This window comes from Phoenix dactylifera, unplaced genomic scaffold, assembly GCF_009389715.1.
Source record: "Phoenix dactylifera cultivar Barhee BC4 unplaced genomic scaffold, palm_55x_up_171113_PBpolish2nd_filt_p 001077F, whole genome shotgun sequence".
NCBI lineage: Eukaryota > Viridiplantae > Streptophyta > Magnoliopsida > Arecales > Arecaceae > Phoenix > Phoenix dactylifera.
The window spans coordinates 90,414-113,067 of NW_024068425.1; the positions used below are offsets into that span (position 1 = coordinate 90,414).

Sequence of the window (22,654 nt, forward strand, 5' to 3'; positions counted from 1 at the left end):
TTACCGAAACAGATCGGCAGCATGATTCATCTACGATATCTGGGATTGAGAAACACTAGTTTGAAGAGACTGCCATCCTCCATCCGACATCTCCTGAATCTGCAGACTCTGGATGTGAGTGGTACATACATTTATTGGCTTCCAAAATCATTTTGGAAAATCCGGACACTGAGGCACGTATATATTAATCTACACATGTTTCTAAGCGTACCGATAGGTGGTGATCACAAAAACTTGCAGACTCTGCAAATCGAGGAGTCTGAATTTGGTCTGGATGCTATGGATATTGTCCGTTTACGAGGCATAAGATTCATCAAAAAATCGGTTACTACACCAAGCTTTACTACGGAGGAGATTCACAAAGCAGTTGATAGAATGTTTGAGGAGTCACTCGAAAAAGCACTCAAGCAAATGGACAACCTCGTCTCGTTGTCTCTGATTTTGCTCGAACGTATAATCCCTGGGGATGTCCTTTTTGCTCAGACACCAAACCTGTACCAGCTCCGTTCATTGACATTATGGGGACGGTTGTTACTCAAACAACAGCAGCAGTGCCCAGATAGTAGTCAATTTCCGCCAAACCTCACCAAGCTCGTATTAATTCATTCTGAATTCGAGCAAGACCCAATGCCGGTGCTGGACAAGCTACCAAACCTCAGGCTTCTTCAACTAAATGCGTATGCATACAAAGGGAAGAGCATGTCATGTTCTTCTACTAGAGGCTTTCCTCAACTACAACAATTGGTATTATTCGGTGTCCATAGTTTAGAGGAATGGAGAGTGAAGGCTGGGGCGATGCCTAGCCTAACCCACTTAACTATCGCAAAATGCGAGAAGTTGAAGATGCTTCCTGAGGGATTGCAGCACGTGACCACACTTCGAGAACTGGACCTGAGAGATATGTCCTATGAGTTCAACAAAAGGGTCAGAAATGAGGATGCGTACAAGGTCCGACACATCCCCTCCATTCATTTTGACTTGCTGAACGAAATTGAATTCATGTAAGTCGCTCCCTCTCCCCTCCCTTTCCTATGTTATATCCATCCCTTGAGATACTGCTAATGGAATAAACTTCTTGCATGATTGAATGTTCTAATTGCTCAAATTCTGATTGAGTTTTAACACTTTTGATCCAGAACTTAAGAAAATTGATTGTAAAGTTCTTTACCTCCTCTAGATTAAGATAAAAGACTATTTAACTCAATGAAGTACTGCTGACCTTGCTAGTGATTACTCTTTACGTACTATATCTACTTGTTTTATGCTCTAGTCAAAACTCTAATTTTTTATTCATTTATGTAGTCTCAAATTAAGTGGGATAAAAAATTAAAGCTAAAAGTAATTTGGACATTAAAGCTGAAATTAGGAATTTAGAAATAATTTATTATGATGGTTGATGAACGATGCACTGAATTTGTATTGATTAATTGAACATGCTAGGCTTCGCATGCAAAGGAGAGCGCTGGAGTTTCTCGCTATAGCAAGTAAGTAACATAACACTTCTTAGTGTTTTTGTTAATAATTTGCTTTAAATTAATTTGTTCTATCGATTTGTAATTTGATAAACTAATTTTAATATCGAGCCACAAGTAATTAGAGTAATGCTTGTTATTTGATATCTGTTATCTGGTACCTAGTGTACTTTATATCTGTTATGCCTATTATTCAGTATCTGATCCATGCCACTAAGTTATGTGGCCATTATCTGATGTTGAGTTTATTAATAGTTCATGAAAAGTAAATTTCTAAAAGACATTCATTGAGATTTAAGGAAAATAAATTTTTTTTCCTAGTTAATATTATGTTTGTAAACTGTTGTTTTGGTTTATCATTTGCTTAGCATATCTAGACACTATTTTCTAATATTATGTTACTTTCCGAGCTAGTGTTGCTCACTAACTTTTTTCTTTGTTTTCTTTTTTTCCTATTTTCAGATTCTAAATCATGAATCACATGGGGCTTGGGGAGTGCACGCATAGACTTGCTTCCGAGTTCCTAGTAGATATAGTTTTCTTTAGTTATTTAGTTGGATTCTGTATATGTTACTTTTATATTTGGTTTGGTTATCAAATTATGTGCTGGAACATTGTGACACTATTATCTTGGGATTATTGTTGTTGAGCATAAATTATTATTTACATTTTTCCTTACCTAATACCTGGAAGATTGAGTGAGTTTTGCTTTTATTTTGAATTTACTGAGATTTTATTTAGTTGGTTAATCGGGTAGCCTTCCATGCTTATAAGGTCCACCTTGAAGGCATACGGGGTTTGTTAGCCCTTGGCTTTGATCTGGCATCCATTAAAATGGGTTTCGAAACATGTATGCATTTCTTAGTCTTTAGTATCAGATACAAGTAGTTCTTGTAACTGCTGTTTAACGATACTGCTTGTCAAAAGGCTTTTAATGGAAGCTGGGAACATATCATCAACCTTCCTAAGCCAGAATGTTTGTTTCCTTTCTCCTTCTGCCCAAAAAAGGTGTTATAATAAACAAAACAAAATAACCATACGATTGAAACCACAAGACATAAAAACATCTGAATCAGGATTTGAAAAATCCATTGAATAGATTAGAAGAAGAAATGCAAAAATTAAGATGCAATAAAACCTAGAGCTAATTAAATAACAAGTGAAATTGACTTTATCTTATTATTTTTGGATCCAAATGTTTAGAATTCGTGCTTCCCAATGCTATGACCTTAATAAAACAGAAATAAAAGTTGTTGCTGCAGAAATTTGCCTTTAGAGAGAAAAACCTAAAATATACTTATTTGCAGTTCATTATAAAACTTATCAAAGAGTTGGGAATCAAGTATACATTATTATAGGTCAAATGGCCCGACACTCAAATTAGAGTTTGTTTCATCCACAATAAATGGAGGTATTATTTAACCTAAAAAAGTGGAGGAATCAAGAAAAGCTAATGAGAGGGAAGGCATTGGGAAGGCATTGTTTTCAAAGTTCATAAAATCTCTGATCAACAAAATTTTGATCCTGGTACATAAGACTATTGGAGCCCCCATGCCCCAACCCCTTCACCCAAGAACCCAAAAAATTAAGATCATTGGATGCAGCTATTCTTTCCTCTCATCCCATGGTTATCGCAGTCCCTCTGGCTTTCTTGTCTCCCTCATCCTCAACGCTGCCCCTGACTAGGTTAATCCAAATTCAAAACATGCTGACAAAATTTTAAAAGATAAGGGCCTCAATCAAACTGAATGCACTTTCAAGATCAACAGAAATTTAAGCGGCCTCAATCAAAATTAACATTCATGCGATAATCAATCTAGTTGTCATTAATCAATCTAGTCGCCTGCCAGCGGAACACAAACATGTCCCCAGTCCGAAGCACCGGACTTGGTGCATGCAGGGCGTCTTAGGCCCTGTTTGGGGAAGCTGTTGGCAGTAGAGTTATTGGAAGTAGAGCTGTTGGAAGTAGAGCTGTCTGAAGTAGAGCTGTTATAAAAAGTTGTTTGCTGTTTGGTAACTACATTCGTAAAGTGCTGTGGTACTTTGTTTTGTGTTTGGTAAACAAACTGAGAAAGTACTTTTATATGACAAAATTACCATAAAGGACATTGCATAGTATTATACAACACAACATAATAAAACATAACATAAATTAATACATAAATATACGATATAGTATAATATTATTGTAATATAAAATAATATTATGTTAATATAGCATAATAGTAAGATAATTATTAGAGTAAATTAATATTTGGTAATATAACATAATATTAAATTATTTAAAATAACATATTAATGTATTATAATGTAATGTAATATAATACAATATTTATAGTACAATACAATAATAAAGGTATAAAATATTATAATTAATATTATAAATTAATTTCTCATAATATAACATAATATTAAATTATTTAAAATAACATATTAATGTATTATAATGTAATGTAATATAATACAATATTTATAGTATAATACAATAATAAAGGTATAAAATATTATAATTAATATTATAAATTAATTTTCCATAATATAACATAATATTAAATTATTTAAAATAACATATTAATGTATTATAATGTAATGTAATATAATACAATATTTATAGTATAATACAAAAATAAAGGTATAAAATATTATAATTATTAGTATAAATTAATTTTCCATAATATAACATAATATTAAATTATTTAACATAACATATTAATGTATTATGATATAATATAATATGATATTATATTTATAGTATAATACAAAAATAAAGGTATAAAATATTATAATTATTAGTATAAATTAATTTTCCATAATATAACATAATATTAAATTATTTAACATAACATATTAATGTATTATGATATAATATAATATGATATTATATTTATAGTATAATACAAAAATAAAGGTATAAAATATTATAATTATTAGTATAAATTAATTTTTCATAATAATTTTCCATAATTTTCTATAAAATAATTTTCCGCGGTCCAGGGGCTCTTCTTCGTGGTCCACGCTCGAGGGCCAGAAAGTGCCAAAAGCTCCCCCAAACAGGGCCTTAGTGCCCCTAGAAGCACATTCTAACACGTCTTACAAGTATACGATGGGACCCTTGGTGACCTTAAATGGCACGTCTTCAGAGGTACCCAAGAGGACATGTCTTAGATCTTGGTAATATACATAGGAACAAATAATCAGGGGATTGGACTTGGACCGAAGGGACCAATGAAAGATAAGCATGACAGAGATGAAAAAGCTGATGTGGAAGTCTAACAGAAGAGGGGAAGAGAATATGGAAAAATATCACAAAAATGAACCTTGATAATATTGCTCTTTAGTTGATTGAGATAACAGCCTTGAGACCTTATCCTACCCATAAAGAGATGCTGCTAAGTTAAAAGAAAGAGAGACTAATGGCTGTCTTATCGTGACATCTAAATGGAATTGTGAAAATCAACAAGAACATATCCACTTAAAAACATTACACTGTTCATGATTGACAGAATACCTAGGGTGATTCAGGACTATGGAATACTTGGTGACTGCAAGCACCGAGGCATGCATTGGTGTTTGGGTAGGATGTTGAATGATTGGTGATGGTATTAGACAGGCTATGCTTGGGTAATTAGAAGCTCTGATGCAGTGCTAAGAGATAAAACACTCGAGAAGATGCTTATCTATTATTCCAGTGTTTACTTGTCCAATGGCCCATGGACAGACAAATTTCTAATGGTTCGATTTTTTAACTTTTTTTTTCCTTCACAAGGTTATGGTGATTCTTGCTAATATAAGTTCATGTGGACGGCTTGGACTCTAACTTGAAATGGAGGATGACGGGATCCTTCCGGGGGGGGGGAAAAATATGAAGACTGGAGACTCTACGCACACTATGGAGAAGGTGAGACTACTGAGTTTTTCAAATAGCTACGCAGGTGGAATTTGGCTCTGTGGGGAGCTAGCCCTGCCCAAGGAAGACTTTGAGAGGGAATACCTCCTGTCCTGACACAAAATGTCATCATAGACTTGGAGGCTAGAAGGCATAGCATATCTTGGATGGTGACCTTTAACACCTCAAATCAAAAGAAAACATGAACCTTGGTTTCCTTCCTCTCATTTTTAAAAGACTGATATGCAGTCTCCCATTTTCGAGGTAATCGGCATATTCTTTCCGCCCTTCACTTTTGTTGTTGCTACTAGTAAGGTAGAACCTTGTCATTTCTATCAACAAAGAAATAATTCAGACAAATGCTACCATGCATGATCAGTTGGTCTAAGGTGATTTTCGAGTTTTGGCCTTGTACTTAGTCTGCCCTCTTTTTCCCTTTTTTACTTTTCTGGAGAAACTATATCTGCCCTTATTAGGACCTTTGACTCTATAGCTAAATCCCGACACGCTGCACGACACTGACATGGGGTATCTAGTACCAACACCCTAATCCCAGCTGACAAGCCAATAACTTGGTTAGTCTTTCCTTGATGAAGCATGGACCAAGTATTGGTGATACCATCATGCAGATTAAGTGCACCAAGCTTAGGATGTATCGCTGTATGGATCAACTGCCCTTAGTCATATTGATGAGATATCCCTTCTAAATCCTTCAACATTGAATTACTTACAGTTTGCCATTTGCCATTTTCCACTCAATCCGGGACCTTTGTTGATTGGTTCAGATATGAGGCCGTAGGCATGGATACAGCCTGCAACCACATTCAAAGGTTATAATTTTCTTTGTTTTTCCTTCCAACATTACAAATTTGTATTTGACTTAGCTCAACAAAGGCCCACCCTTACTAAATTTTAGTTTCAAACACAATTTCCTACAAGAATAATATGAATCCCACCAAAGAAAGAATCATATGATACAAGCAGCCGGTATCAGGCCAAGAAGGCAATAAAACTGAATGTGATACAAGGCGAGCAAGTTAAAAAGGCCATAAGATGGCTAATGGCTCTAAATGTGCACTTGATGAGGACAGCCATGTGATCCTTCAGGGTTGACCCACACCAACTAACCTTCTGAGGTAGTTGCAAGTTGAGTTTCACCGTGTATTCCTCGCAGCATTAGGCTTGCTATGTCAAGAAATCACCATTGGCCACACCAATTTACATACGTATCCATTTCATCTACATATCCATTCAAAGAAATATCTGAGATCAGCATATTGATAATTCACAACTGCTCGATATTAATCACTTAAAAATAAGCATAAAACTATAGTGTAGTACTCATGTACTATGTAGCACATCCATTCATAACACAAGACAGTCTGCTCGCTAACTTGAATTTGCAAGCTACGCCTATAGAGTGAGCTTATGGATATCAGACTTTAACATATAAAGGCATAGCACTGAAAAAAAGGTAACATTGATATAGTATACTGAGATGGCATATCCTTGTAACTCAGCCTTATATATCAATATACTAGTGGATATGTAGGTATGCAGTGTCAATGTTCTTCAGCAATATCAGTGAACACTTAATGTCCCCAAACACAATCAAAATGCAAAAATGACAGAACCAAACTCATAATAATATTATCCACATGGCCAATGAGACAACCACCATGCAACAATTCACTCTTGAGATGATACTCACCGGCAATGAAGAAGAAAGCTAAGGATGAGCAGGTCTCGGCAACCATGACGTCTCCTAATATCTGAAATTTTATCTACTTGGATGGATTGCTCTGCTGCTGTTCCTTCTGAAAAACTATTTCTGTTTGAGTCTTTTAAATCTTTAATGACAAGATTTTTCTCTTTTTGTTTTTGTTGAATTATTTTACTTATATAGCTACTGGGTTTCTGCTCGATATTTGCCCCCAATATATGATATGTTTTGAAATATTCAGCTACACAGAGCGTCGTATGAATCTCAGATCAGCCTTTAGATCGTAGGCAGGCTTTCAGTGGAAACTCAGTTTGTGCTTTACAGCAGTTGTACCAAGTTGCCTCCCATCTTGATGCAGGGGGAGAACACCAAACCTTAGTTGAAATAAAACATCTCTTCAGAGCACAGAAATTTAGTGGACAGCTGCCATCTGCCTTTCACTATTTCACTTAGATACACCTCGATGTATTTTGTGTTTGGAATCTTAGCACGCACTCTTGGTAGATGCCATAGTAATAGTTCCTGTTGTGGGGAGGGGAGGGGGCCTTGAATTTAGTCCCACATCGGCTAGTAACGGAAAGGTTCTGTGTCTTAAATGGGAAGTGGAAATCCTTTCCTCTTGAGGGCCCTTTTGTGGGACAAAACCGTGAGGGCACTAGTCTCCCCCCGTCTGCGATGGACGCGCGGGCCTGAGCGCCCAAAGCGGACAATACCTTGGGAGGAACGCAGTCCTCTTTCTCTGCTAGCTTAATGTGGGCTAGGCCGCAACAGATGACGCGCCAGGTAGGGACGCCTCCTCTCTCCATTGATTACCCTCCAGCATTGTGGGGGCCCCGGGGTAAAACCGGCACGGAACCTTCCCGCTGGGGGGGCTATGTTGTGGGGAGGGAAGGGGGCCTTGAATTTAGTCCCACATCGGCTAGTAGCGGAAAGGTTCTGTGCCTTAAATGGGGGGTGGAAATCCTTTCCTCTTGAGGGCCCTTTTGTGGGACAAAATCGTGAGGGCACTAGTCTCCCCCCGTCTGCGCTGGACGTGCGGGCCGGAGCGCAACAGATGGCGCGCCAGGTAGGGGCGCCTCCTCTCTCCATTGACTACCCTCCAGGCTGTGGGGGCCCCCGGGTAAAACCGGCACGGAACCTTCCCGCCGTGGGGGCTATGTTGGATGGAAATCCTTTCCTCTTGAGGGCCCTTTTGTGGGACAAAACCGTGAGGACACTAGTCTCCCCCCGTCTGCGCTGGACGCGCGGGCCGGAGTGCCCAAAGCGGACAATACCTCGGGAGGAACGCAGTCCTCTTTCTCTGCTAGCTTAATGTGGGCTAGGCTGTTGCGCGAGGCTCCGGCCAAAGCGTCCGTCCCCGCAACAGTTCCTAAGCTGGATGACAAGGTTGTCAAAATTTTAATATTGTTTATCCCTATCCATAATGTTTATCTCGTCATTGATTAATAATACCGAAGATGAATTCAGATATCCATCTGAAACTTATAGCCATAAGTGACCAAAAAAAACACTCAGAAGAAAGATGTTGACTTCAAGAAAACAAGTTATCAATACCAAAATCGTAGTGGTGATTCAAGGATGATCCCGCATCAGCTCTCGAAGAAAAATTACTCTTCACAACTAGCCAAAAAACTTAATCTTGAGATAAATACCAGGATCCCAGCAATCACTCATCTTCGAGATCGTCTCAAAGAAGCACAATACCACTCAACTACGAGACCAACTCCACATCCACACCTTACCCAGAAAACATGCACCGATTCATCTAAAACAGCATGAGAATTGAGATCATCTCGAAACACAAGCATCTCACTATTTCGGATAAATAAAACGGGAACAAAGCCAGAACAATCTGAAAAAATTCTTTCCAAAAAAAAAAAAGAACAATCCGAAAGAAACGTTGAGATCAAGAATTTCAAAGGAAGAGATTGGAATCTCCAAACAGGTAAATAACCGGAGAGAAATTAAGAAAGAAACAATACCTCAATCGCGTGGGAAGGGTGGGAGCCAAGGCTGATTAGGGTTCTTTCGTGCATTAGGGATCCTGAGAACTCCTGAGGGCGCTCTCCTCCTTTCGTTCGCAAAATCTAGTCTATTTCGTGCATTATGTTTTAAGGGGGCATAACTGTGATTACAAGATTTGTTGCGGGCATTTTGGTCAAAAAGTTAAATTTCATTACCCCAAAACAGCTCTCTGACAGGGGTGGTTCTATATGCACCCCCCCTATTGCTAAGGACACCCCCCAAAAACCAAAAAAAAAAATACCCAAACTAACCTTTAGTGTAATTACCATATTGCCCTTGAAATTTTCTCAGTACACCCCCCCTTCCTCCTCACTGCCGCCTCCTCCTCCTCCTCCTCCGCCTCACTGCCGCCTCCTCCCCTCCCCCTCCTCCTCACTGCCGCCTCCTCCTCCTCCTCCTCCGCCTCCCCCATCACCCCTCCTCCTCCTCTTCCTCCCCCCTCCCCCCTGCGCCCGCTTCCTCCTCCTCCCCATCCCCCACCTCCCCGTCCTCCTCCTCCGCCTGCCCCCTCCTACCCCTCCTGATTCCCCGCCTCCCCCATCACCCCTCCCCCTCCTCCTCCTCCTCCCCATCCCCCACCTCCCCGTCCTCCTCCTCCGCCTCCTCCTCCTCCTCCTCCGCCTCCCCCATCACCCCTCCGCCTCGTCTTCCTCCCCCCCTCCCCCCTGCGCCCGCTTCCTCCTCCTCCCCATCCCCCACCTCCCCGTCCTCCTTCCTCCTCCTCCCCATCCCCCACCTCCCCGTCCTCCCCTCCACCTCCCCTCCACCTCCCCGTCCTCCTCCTCCGCCTCCCCCCTCCTCTTCCGCCACCTCCTCTCACTCCTCTTCCCCCACCTCCCCGTCCTCCTTCCTCCTCCTCCCCATCCCCCACCTCCCCCTCCGCCTCCCCCCGCCTCCCCGTCCTCTTCCTCCGCCTCCCTCCTCCTCCTCCGCCGGCGAGGTGCTCGTTGCTCGGGAGATGGCCGGGGAGGTGCTTGAGGCGAGGTTTTTTGGGCGGAAGGGAGAAGCCGGCGGGTGTTTTGGAGGGGAAGAGCGGGGTGGGGGGGGTTTGGGGGGTGTAGAGAGCAATTTAGGTGAGGGGGTGGGAAGGGTGGGGGTAATTTAGGAATTTTTAATTTTTTAGGGGTGTCCTTAGCAAATGGGGGGGTGTAGAGAGTATTTAATTTTTTTTTTAATTTTTGGGGGGTGTCCTGAGCAATAGGGGGGGTGTATATAGAACCACCCCTCTGACAGTGCTAAAAAGTGCATTAGGAGGAAGCTCAAAATAAGCCCTAAACCCTTCCAGCAGGTTACTGATAAAACTAAAACAACTTTCATTTTTTTTTTTAACAAATATCACTGTAATCATCCAGGTATTTTTGAATAGCTAGGAAATACTTCTTGGCCTCCTGGAAGCTTAGATTTATGTACAGCCTTTGCACTTCTATTCCAATATTTGGATACATGCAAACCTCATCTTAGTACTTGTAGATGGCTTTTCTATTGTTACTTAAAAGGTGATATGGATGCCTAATAACATCTCTTTATTCCCACTTTCTAATTACCACATAAATATGTGTCGATTATGTTCAATTTTTAAATAGTTTTACCTCACACATATTATCTGTTTAAAAGTGCTTGATTTGATGTCTTCCTCTAACTTGTCTATTAAGGCATTTTGCATTGTATTCTTTGTTAGCATTCGTTATCCTTTCTTTTCTTTTCTTTTTTTTCTTTCTTTCTTTTGTGTGTGTGCTTCGGCTGGGGGGAGAAATGGTTTCCTCATTCCTAGAAATCCATCGTCAAGAATAATTAGCTCGATTCTTGTGTTTGGGTATGATAAGTAAAATTTCTAAAAAATAAAATAAATAGGTAGCATATAACGTAATATGTAAGTATTACTATATTAGTGTTCGTATTAGTATAATAATATTAAACTATTAAATATAATATAGTATTAATATTATTACAACCAAAACAATATTTTGTACTAATACTTTTTATATTAATGTTATTAACAACAATCTTTATTCTTTTATCATAATATTATATTTAATATTGATATAATATTATATCATAATATCAGTAAATAATATTTATATTATCCTAATGATAATAAAAATCTAATATCTAGAATAATAATATAAATATAATATCATATCTAGTGTAATAATATAATATATTATTGTAATAATAATTATAGTAACATTATTACTGTAATAACCTGTTTGAATATTATAATAATAATTAAGAATTATGATGAATACTATAAAATGTAATTAAATAATATATAACATATTATGATATAATAATATCATTAATATAAAAATTTAATAACTTAGCTAGTCAAATCACCCACCCAATAATCCAGCTAAGCAAGTCTCAGTTATTAGTTAAGTACCTAGACATTCTTATATTATAGAATGCAAAATATTATCAATTTCTAAGTATAATTGTGAACTCATATATTTTCTATAACAGACACGCACAACATGCACACATCACAACATGCAACATTACTGCCATTTTCTATGCATAATCCAGATCATATATTTTCTATAATGCATATATCGGAAGTGTACATTCATATATAAGAATTAAACGTTCACATAAGTATGCAAAGAAAATTTTTACCTCCACCCACCTATGACAAAACCCAAGCACCCCTAACATATACAATCAATTTGACATTAATTTGTAACATAATTAAGGAATCTAATTACTCCCACCCACTTATGATCAACTACCTGTTGAGCATTTAAATCGATCATTTAATTTATTATTTTTTTTTCAAAATTCTGATTTCAAGCATTGGAATTTGGAATACATAGCATGATCGATGTACCAAGCACCATATAAGTCCTGAATCATCAAATGAATGGTAGTACTCTCATATGCATGTCAGAAGAACGCGCATTGCCGACATCAATCACCGTCCATGTGAATAGATGCCATATCCTTAAATGGACCTGCATATATACGTTCCATAGCTACAACCAAACCCCACCCCCCACCTTATGCTTCAACAACTGAAGGCATATATATAGATCCTCCCTCTGAACACTGCTAATGAAAACTAGCTTTGTGGCAATCTGATGTACTACTAAATGTCTTGAAATGAAGAGTTCCAGCCTTATATTATGATACCCTTCCTATTGTCCTTTTACCTGTCCATAACTCCATATCACTTGGACCCGTGAACCAAAAAGACCGCACCAGCATGGGTGGTGGGTGAGAGACATCAGCTTGGAATTTCAGAATCTACCACGTGAAGTATGGGAGGAAGAATCTGTTTCTTAAAAAGCTAAGCTTGGAGTTATTAAATAAAGGAGAGGGAGCCCAATCACCATGACAGCCCATTGGTGTAGCTACACAAGCATTTCCTCAAAAAAAAGGGGAAAAAAAAATTCACAAGCATCATCCCTAACATCATCCAATTCATCCGTGACCTTCAGAAACAGACACAAGCATTTTATGCAGCACCTCTAGCATCCGTGAGAAAGACTACACCCATATCTGTGCCTATATAAATAATAGTTCATCTCCCTCTCAACTTTAATTTTTTGAAAAAAGGTGGTGCATGAAGATAGTACTGAAAAATAGTACTTCTTTCCTCAACAAAAAAAAAAGGGTAGTGTTTATGAGAATAAGAAGCTTTGTGATCCCAGTGTGTGCCCCTGGACAAGCTTTGATTGAATTAAAGTTAGAAGATATCCGCACATCACACTTTGCTTGTAAAATTCATTGTATGTGGCTGCATCAGTTTCATTGTTATCATGTCTACTACTTTAATGAGAGAAGTCTATATGATTATATTTTTTTCATTTATAGCTTAATTTTCTCTCATGATTAACTCTTAGAGTTGAATTGCCTTTCCCCCCCCCTCTCTCTCTCTCTCTCTCTCTCTCTCTCTCCAATCTTTTTTTTAGCGGCTCTCGTCATGCGGAGACCCACAGGGAGTGTTAAAAGCGCCGTCCCGTGACTCGTTAAATTCTGTTGCCTCTTCTGTCCAACTTTTGCTGCGCTCTCGGCGGCAAGGAAGGCAGAAGTACGACCTAAGGTCACGGGACTCTCTGGCTTATATTACTTGGCTTATATTGCTTAGGATATTCTTGAAATGAATTTGGAATATATGCATCTTTTGTATTGGAAGCACCAGTCTCCTACTCATACTTTAAAAAATGGAGGAGGTTATAAAAAGCTTTAATTTAATCTTTCAAGGTTGTGATGGAGGATTTTTTTAAATAAAGAAATCACATGCGAAATTTAGGTTGATTTCAAAATGGGCTGAAGACTGCTCTGCTATTATACATCATTCATAAATACATATGCAGATTTTATTATTTATTTTTTCCTAGTGACTTGTCACTCATACATCAATTCTTCATCTTCATAGGCCTTCTACAGAAATACAATTAAGCATCCTATGATCCTGTAACAGGTCAACCCACATACACACCAACTGAAGCTGTGTGACTTTGGAAGTGCAAAAGTTTTGGTATGTGTTCATCCTTGGAATCTGATTCGTTGTTGGTTTGCTGATTTTGCTTTATTAATTATCCATTCGTTTGGGTTTTAACAGGTGAAAGGGGAACCAAATATATCATACATCTGTTCAAGGTACTATAGAGCTCCAGAGCTTATATTTGGTGCCACGGAGTATACAACAGCAATTGACATTTGGTCTGCTGGCTGTGTTCTAGCTGAACTCCTTTTAGGACAGGTAGAGTCAACGCAATGTTCTTACGGAAAAAGCTATAGATCACTTGCTACTGATCACTGCTCCATTTACCGGGAGACATCGAAGTTGATGATGATCGGCTGAGGGCAAGCGGGGCCCGACTGAAACCATCGACCCCATTGTGTTTGGCACGAATTCCCAATTGGCACATCCCAGGCGAACTGAGTGGTGATCATTAGTGGGTGACTGATAGCAGTACTCTATTCTTACATATATCTATCTGGAATTAAAATTAAAATAAAAAAACTTCCTAACTTATGTGCGAAATTAATATTCTTTTAATTGGCAACAGCCTCTCTTTCCTGGTGAGAGTGGAGTTGATCAACTTGTTGAAATTATTAAGGTGACTTGACTGCTGATGCTTTTTGCATCTTGTAATTTGATACTAACAAAACAAATTCTGGCCGATCTCCTCTTTCTTAATTTGGCTATTTTCTGTTCCAGATTCTGGGCACGCCAACAAGAGAAGAAATTAAATGCATGAATCCAAATTACACGGAGTTCAAATTTCCACAGATCAAGGCTCACCCATGGCACAAGGTATGATCATTTTCCTTGCTTGTGACTGCTTTTTTTGTTTTTATCCTGTTTTCTTTGACTTGTCTTCTCCTGCTAAAGGTGCAACCAAATCTACTCCAATTTCTCATCAGATCTTCCATAAAAGAATGCCACCTGAAGCTGTCGATCTTGTCTCGAGGCTTATTGACTACATATATTCAAGACACTGTTTGTAAGTTATGTGCCAAAGGGCCTTTGATCTTTCCAATAGATGGTATGGATGTCAACTGAACAATTGTTATCCGATGCAGCTGGAGGCATTAATTCATCCATTCTTTGGCGAGCTAGAGACCCAAACACCCGTCTGCCAAATGGTCGGTTTCTACCCCCGCTCTTTAACTTCAAGCCTCATGGTAAGTACTAAATGTTCCATCTGTGCCTGGCTTTTTGCCCTCTAGATAGTCATGGTTGCTTATTGACTACATTGAGCAGAGTTGAAGGGAGTTCCCATGGAGATCCTAGCGAAGTTGATTCCAGAGCATGCAAGAAAGCAATGCGCCTTCCTAGGAATGTAATTTGTTTAATTGGATAGTATTACTCAAGAATAGCTCGTATGTACCTATGCAAGGCAAAACAAAATGTGATCTAATTAGAATTTCTTACGTTAGTTGCACGTGTGATCGTGTCAAACCTTTGTTCCTTTCTTCTTGTTTCCATTGTACTATGGCTGCTGCCTAGTTCTCTAAAGCAGATTGGTGTCTGCTATGGATCTCCCAAAACCTCAATGGGTCTCTCCGCTAACCCTTGCTTTGATCCACGTCTCATATTTATAACGTTACTGAAGCAATACTTTTTCTAGTTGGTTTATGAATTTGAAAAAAAAAAAATACTAATCTTTCGTTGATGCAGCTCTTAGATGGGTCCGACCTATTTTATTAGTATTATTATTATTTTCTCTTGTTATCACTCAAGCTTGTTTTTATCGTGATAGGCGCATTTCTTTCCATATTTAACTGCTTTGCTTCCTGTCTTAGGCCCTGTCAAAGTGTTTAGCTTACTGTATCATTGGGAGCTTTGAGATTCATATATAGCTTCAACACTTCAGTTGCAGTATTTGGATCCATACAAACCTCGTCTTAGAACTTGTGGGTGGCTATTCTGTTATTACTTAAAAGATCATATGGATGCTTAATAACATCTCTTTGTTTGCACTTTCTAATTACTATATAAAGATGTGTAGATCATGTTCATTTTCTAAATAGTTTTATCCTGCACGTATTATCTGTTTAAAAGTGCTTGATTTGAGGTCATCTTTTAATTTGTCTATTAAGGCATTTTGCATTGTATTTCTCTATTAGCATTTGTTATCCTTTCTTTTCTTGTGTGTGTGGTTTTGGTTTCAGGAACAACCTGGAAATCCATTCCTGTGATAGTTTGGAATGATCAGGTAAGATAAGTAAATTGATGAGAAATGAAACAAACCGGTAGCATATAATAGAATATATGTAAATATCACTATATCAGCATTTATATTAGTATAGTAATATAGTATTAATGTGGCATTTATATTTCAGTTAGATTTTGCGAAAGAAAATGTTCAGTGAATTGTTCCGTCTCTAAGGGCTCGTTTGGTTCGCGGGAAAGGGGGGAAAGTGTGGTCAACGGGAAAGTAATGAAATGCCTCTTGTTTGGTTGGAGTTTTCAAAGGAGAGAGATGGAAAAGTTGTATTCCCATGGGAATATGATTCCCACATTTCATGGAAAAGTCTTTCCTACGAGAAACATGGGAAAGTTACTTTCCCATGAGGCGGGAATCACTCCATTTTTATTTTTTTTTCCAAAAAAACCCTTCAGCATTAAAGAAGCATTAAAGAGGCATCAAAGAGCTAATTTTTATTAAGGGTATAATAGAAATTATACATAACTTTCCCAGAAAAGTGGATGGTCAACCAAACATAAGCACTTTGAAAATCTATCACTTTCTCATGGTCAACCAAACATGCCCAAAGTACTTTCCTAGGCATCCTCTTCCTACGAATCTGCTTCCTACGAATCATATTCCTAGGAGGGAAAATGCTTTCTGCGAACCAAACGAGCCCTAAGAGGAATCTCTTCCCCTAGAATATCTTTTTCTTAATAAAGTTTGTATAGATTTCTATTGGAAGTACAAAAATTCTCAAAAGAGAGGAACATTTCTTTCGGAGGATCATCAAATCAACAAAGCAACCTTCATGCGTTTTACGGATAAATTGGCAGCAAAGTTTTTTTCCTGTTTTTTTTTTTTATACTTATTTCTAATTTTAAGAGCTGGGAGGAAGGAATTTCCTCAGGAGAGCAACCAACCTTAGTTTGGAAAGTGGCCTCCGGCAGCCAGTTATATGAGAAATTATTTCTTGACTTGGTTTACCGACTCTACGATCGGCCGAGCCTATGATAGGTCGCCACTTGGAAAGCTCTTTCTGCCTTAACAGTAAAAAAAAAAAGTAATGTAGGAAGAGGGTGAGAAGGTAGAGCCCTTCGTCGTCACACTTCTGCAAATAAAAAGTAAATTTGCTTATACAATAAAAATAAAAATATACAATTTCATAAAAATGTCATTATTATTATTTAGATAAAGCAAATGCACGAAGAGGGTGATTTCTCTTTCTCAATAAAAATGTCCTAGAAAAAGCTCATTTCATAAAATAACAGTGCGAAGTACGAATCTCATTTACATTTATACAATTTACTTATAGCATCTAGAGGCATAATCATCATCATTTGCTTATAGTTATGGCTTCCATGGCTACTACATAACTTGGGTGTTCCTTTGTCATTTCATGCAGCATCATAGCAAGACATTCTTCAGTTGATACATGTTGCTTCTGCATATCAGCTTGCCGACATTTTTATGAAGGTCCATCCACTGGAGCGTCATTATGATTTGGTCAGCAAACTCAAGTTGGCATCTTCACTACTATCTTGAGTTTGAGAAAGGATGTTAGCTGTATATAAGTTGTGTATGAGCTGTATTAGTTAGCTGTACATGAGTTGTATACGAGTTGTATATGAGTTGTATACATGATCTCTATATGAGCTGTACATAGCCACCTTCAATTATAAAAGATGGGCTATGTCATTGTTTATAAGTGAATAAAAGAATCCATCCTTCTCTCACTATGTCTCCCGTTCCTCTCCCTCTATGACCCTCTCTCTCTCTGTACTCTCCTTCAACGTTTTCAGGGAAAAAGAATAACAAGTTAAAGGGAATGTTCTTGCTATTGATGTATGTTCGTACTGCAGATAAACGATAATACAAGGAGGATGACAACTTGGTAAAAGGTCCAACGGCTTAGTATATATAATATATGCTGGGCCTCATGTCGTGTTTCTACTCCTATACCAGTTCGTGACAACTTAGGAACAGCATCTCAACTTTGGGATAAAGTTCGTCTGAAGTTCCTTGGCAAGGAGGGCTTCCAAAGTTAATCTTAGAAGAAAGAGGATTCCATGGCTAGCTATTACAAGCCATGAATCTTCTTTCTTGAAAGATATATCTTGGAAGCCCTCCTTGCCAAGGATGAACTTTATCCCCAAGGTGAGATTTTGCCCCAAAGTTGAGATGTTTGTTCCCAAGTTCCCAAGGAACTTCAGATGAAGTCATCCCAAAGATGAGATGCTGTTCCGAAGTTGTATTTTAATTAGTAAATTCTGGGGGAAGTTTCTCACTTCCTCCATTCCTGCCTCAAAAAAGGAAAATTCCATGGCTATTGCTGAAGGAAAGCATCAGATTCTTTTTATTATTATGTTTGATGACGGAAAGCATCAGCTCTTGTTCCGGAGAGATAAAGGCCTCTTCCTCTTCCTCTTGGCTCCTCCATTTGACCGTATTGTCTGGAACCTTATTCCTGTGAGTAAGAGAGAGGGAAGAAGAGATGGCTGAGTCTCTGGTTTCCAATGTCGTGTCTCAGCTTGCCAACCCTCTCATCCAAGAAGCTGTTTTCTTGCATGGGGTGAAGGATCAAGTCGAATGGGTCAGAACAGAACTGCAGCGAATGAAAGGCTTCCTCAAAGATGCCGAGTCCAGGAGGAAGGGAGACGAAAGAGTGGAGAATTGGATACGTGAGATAAGAGATGTGGCGTATGAAGTGGAAAACATCATAGACAGGGTCAGGTTCACGGCTGAGAGGCAGCGTCAGAGGAGAGGCTTCATGGGCACCATTTCCAGGTACTCTCACAAGCCTTGTGAATTGTTTACCCTACATAAAATTGGCTCTGAAATTGGAAAAATAAAGGAAAAGATCCATGGTATCTCTGAGAGCAGAGCCACATTTGGCATTGCTAATCTAGGTGAAAGTAGTGCCGTGGGTGGAAGTTGGCAATCACTCAGAGAATCTTCTCCTCACTCTTATGATGACGACATTGATGTTATAGGCTTCGAGAAGGATAAGAAAAAAATAGTGAGTCAATTGCTTGATCGGAATAAAAAAGCACGATGTGTAATTTCTATAGTGGGCATGGGTGGGCTAGGCAAGACCACCCTGGCAAGAAAAGTGTATAATGACCCTGCAATTAGAGAGCATTTTAATACCTTTGCTTGGGTTTCAGTTTCTCATAGCTACCGAGTTATCGAGCTAGCGAAGGACACCATGAAAAAAGTAATGGGAATCAAAAGGAAGAAAGAAACAACTACAGAAATTACATAAGAAGACTTAGAGCAGATGGGTGAAGAAGAAGTGAGAGAGAAGCTCCGTGATTTCCTAAGAGACAGAAAGTATGTGGTCGTAATGGATGATGTATGGACTGTTGATGTTTGGAGACAAATGCATCATATCCTTCCTAATGGAAACAACGGTAGCAGAATACTGCTTACTACACGTAACATCGAAGTTGCAAGAGATGCCCAGCCATGGATTTCTCCACATGAACTGCAGCTTTTGAACGACGCACAGAGTTTGGAACTCTTCCGTAGGAAGGCATTTCCACCAAATCAAGATGTCCCAACTGAGTTGGAGGCATTAACCCAGAAGCTTGCAAAGAAGTGTGGTGGACTTCCTCTTGCACTGGTGGTGTTAGCGCGCCTTCTGTCAAGGAAAAATCGTAGCTACACGGAGTGGTCGAGGGTAGCTCAGAGCATGGATTGGGAAGATAGTGGAGATGGGAAGGAGTGCTTCAATATATTGGCTTTAAGTTACAATGACTTGCTGTCTCCGTTAAAACCATGTTTTCTATACATCGCTGCATTTCCGGAGGACTCCATTATCTCTGCTTCCAAATTAGTCAGGTTGTGGGTCGCCGAAGGTTTCATACCCCAAAAGCAGACAAGGATAATGGAAGAAACTGCTAGATTTTGGTTGGATAATTTGGTCCAGAGGTGCATGATCCAGATTGTCCGGAGAAGCAAGCCTCATGGATGGGTTAAGAGCATACGCATCCATGATCTGTTACGTGACTTTGGCCAATCGGAAGCCAACAGGGATGGATTTCTTCAAGTTTGCAGTAGCGACTTGGAAGTATCTCATGGTATACGGAGGCATCGTGCGGCCTTCCACAATCGTATGCAAGATGAGGTTGCTGTTTCCTCACCGTATCTCCGCACTTGCTAGGCTTCAACTCAATTTTGACTACGGGAAGATTTTTGAATGGGTTAAATTTATTAAGGGTGCTGGATCTTGTGGGCACAAAAGATTTGAAGGAGTTACCGAAACAGATGGGCAGCATGATTCATCTACGATACCTAGGATTGAGAAACACTGGTTTGAAAAGACTACCATCCTCCATCCGACATGTCCTGAATCTACAGACTCTGGATGTGAGAGGAACAAATATTTTATGGCTTCCGAAATCATTTTGGAAAATCCAGACGCTAAGGCATGTCTATATTAATATATATATATGTTTCTAAGCACACTGATAAGTGGTGATCAAAAGAACTTGCAGACTCTGCAAATCTAGGACTTTGAAGTGGATATGGATGTTATGGAGCTCGTCCGTTCACTAGGCATAACATTCAACAAAGACTGGGTTGCTACACCGGGCTTTACTAGGGAGGCGATTTATGAAGCACGTGGTAGAATGTTTGCAGAATCACTTGGAAAAGCACTTGAGAAAATGAACAGCCTCGTCTCCTTCACTCTGAGCCTGGATTTTTCTCCAATCCATGGGGACGCCCTTTTCGCTCAGGCACCAAACCTGCACCGGCTTCGTTCATTGATTCTGGATGGACGGTTGTTACCCAAAAAGCAGCAGCAGCTCCCAGACAGCAGTCAATTCCCGCCAGACCTCACCAAGCTCGTATTATCTTTTACTTTTTTGGAGCAAGACCCAATGCCGGTGCTAGAGAAGCTGCCAAACCTCAAGCTTCTTAAATTGAAAACAAGTGCATACATAGGGAAGAGCATGTTGTGTTCTTCTACTGGTGGCTTTCCTCAACTGCAACACTTGATATTAGCCAATATACACAATCTAGAGGAATGGAGAGTGGAGGCTGGGGCAATGCCCAGCCTCACCCACTTAACTATCAAGCATTGCAGGAGGTTGAAGATGCTTCCTGAGGGATTGCAGCATGTAACCACACTTCGACAACTGAAGCTGATTAACATGCCCCATGAGTTCAATGACAGGGTCAGAAATGAGCTCCGACACATTCCGTTCAATGACGGTCAGAAATGAGCTCGATGAGACTATATCATTCGTACCTGTAAGTCGCTCTCTCTCTCCCCTCCATTTTTTTGTTATTTCCATACCTAGAGATTCTACTAATGGAACAAACTTCTTGCATGATTGAATACTCTCAAATCTTGTAATTGTAGCATGCCGTATGTTTGACATAATATCATGCAGAGTGTTGCGATTTATTTCTCCCGGATCTTTGAATGTTCCAATTGCTGCAGAACTTAAGAAAACTGATTGTAAAGTTCTTTACCTCCTCTAGATTAAGATAAAAGACTATTGAACTCAATGAAGTGCTGCTGACCTTACTGGTGATTGATCTTTACTAATATCTACTTGTTTTACGCTCCAGTCCCTAAATCAAGATAAAACTCTAATTTCTTATTTATTTATGAAGTCCCAAATTAAGTAGGATAAAAATATTATAGCTAAAAGTAATTTGGACATTAAAGCTGCAATTAGGAATTTAGAAATAATTTATTTATTCTTGTATTAATGGTTGATGAAGGACAAATTGAATTTGCATTGATTAACTGGACATACTAGGTGCAGATTGCTAAATACTATGCTTGAGTTTGTCACTAATAGAGGTAAGTAACATAACACTTCTTGGTGTTTTTGTTAATCATTTGCTTAAAAAAAATAAATTTGGGAAGATTCCAATTGATTGGTTAAGTTTGTTTACAATGCTGATTTCTAACTCGACAAATGGGTCAAGCATGTAATTTTATCTATTCTAATTATTTTACTGTCAAAAATAATACAATAATATTATATGTATTTTGAAACTCTTGAAAATAGGTTATTTTGGACACATGACTTGTTTTGAATAATGAGTTGGAAACTTGACTGCATAATTTATCGATTTGCATTTCTATATATTCTCAGCATAGCTATGATTTGGCCTTGCCAATAGGAATAATACATTTGTTCTGTCCATTTGTAATTTAAGAAACTAATTTTAATATTGAGCTACAAGTGATTAGAATAGTGCTTGTTATTTGATATCATCCGATACCTAGTGTACCTTATATCTGTTATGCCTATTATTCAGGTTCAGCAGGGGGCTTGAGGAGTGCAAGCATAAATTTGCTTTGGAGTTCCTAGAAAAAATAGTTTTCTTTAGTTATTTAGTTGGATTCCGCATATGCTAGCTTTATACTTGGTTTGGTTACCAAATTATGTGCTGGAACATTGTGACTCTCTATTATCTTGAGATTATTGTTGTTGAGCATAAATTAATACTTACATTTTTCATTACCTAATATCTGGAAGATTGAGTGAGTTTTGCTTTTAAATTGAATTTACTGAGATTTTATTGAGTTGGTTAATCAGGTAGCCTTCCATGCTTACAAGGTCCACCTTGCAGGCATACGGGGTTTGTTAGCTCTTAGTTTGGGAGTATAACAATAGACATCTCAACAAATGGCTTTGATCTGGCATCCATTAAAATGGGTTTCGAAACATGTATGCATTTCTTAGTCTTAGGATCCAATATAAGCAGTTCTTGTAACTCCTATTTAACCATACTGCTTGCCAAAAAGCTTTTAATGGAAGCTGGGACCATACCATCAACCTTCCTAAGCCAGAATTTTGGTTTCTTTTCTCCTTCCGCTCAAAAAAGGTGTTATAATAAATAAAACAAAATAAACATAGGATTGAAACCTCAACACATACAA

General features: G+C 38.7%; 2 pseudogenes; both read left to right on the forward strand.

Moving 5' to 3' along the window:
• The first annotated feature begins 13,067 nt into the window (after positions 1 to 13,067).
• LOC120107917 lies at positions 13,068 to 14,917 on the forward strand (annotated as a pseudogene).
• Positions 14,918 to 18,209: 3,292 nt separating this feature from the next.
• Positions 18,210 to 21,421, forward strand: LOC120107918 (annotated as a pseudogene).
• Positions 21,422 to 22,654: the final 1,233 nt, after the last annotated feature.